The 756-nt window shown below is 53.7% G+C and overlaps 1 pseudogene; it reads right to left on the reverse strand.

Annotated features, from left to right (window-relative positions):
* Window positions 1-321: 321 nt before the first annotated feature.
* Window positions 322-498, reverse strand: LOC120914647 (annotated as a pseudogene).
* Window positions 499-756: the final 258 nt, after the last annotated feature.

A 756-nucleotide genomic window follows, 5' to 3' on the forward strand; every position in this document is an offset into this window, starting at 1 on the left:
GCCCCTCCAGACCCTCCGTCAACCCGGCGGATTTGCATGGTCCTACCCCGACCCATCACAGGGCAGTACTAGCTCCTCCTACCCGATCGCTGACAGAGATAGCACTTACACCAGCCAGCCAGAAGGCCAGACTAGAACTCGGCAAAAAGACCAAGACCAAGCGCAGCACCCATCCTCACCAGGAGCACCCTTCCAGATGGCTCAGACTCGACCATGGGCCGGCCCCCAGTATCTGTCGGGCAGCACGGCGTAGTCCCTGCTGAAACCATCCTTCCAGGTGCAGTGACGTCATTGGATTGCATCCACCCTCCCCATGTAGGAGGTGCTTCAGCGCTCCGCTGACAACTGATAAGAACAGATACTACACCCGATCCTAGCCAAAAGACCGAGAAGCGGCAGGGAAGACACCACGATCAGCACGGCCAGAGTGCAATGGCCGAGCCTCGCCCTGGGAGAACCACCATCATGATCATGGTGTCTCCCCTGCCAGGTACGTTCATGCACAGATGTCTATTGAAATCACTCCCGAAGTCACCAAAACTAGTGCAGGAACTACTTTTAGAAATCGGTGCAGCGCCACAAAGTCAGCCTCACACTGATGATGACAGTGCTGTTGCCAGCAGTAGGCTGCGATTTGACATGCAATTTGACATATCGCATGGTAAATCACTCCGAGGTGAACGGGGGGTGTAAAGGAAATGTGTACGTTTTGTATATAATTGTATTCTATTTTGTATGTATTGCACACTGCCCTCA

Source organism: Rana temporaria, chromosome 9 (genome assembly GCF_905171775.1).
Source record: "Rana temporaria chromosome 9, aRanTem1.1, whole genome shotgun sequence".
NCBI classification, from domain to species: domain Eukaryota; kingdom Metazoa; phylum Chordata; class Amphibia; order Anura; family Ranidae; genus Rana; species Rana temporaria.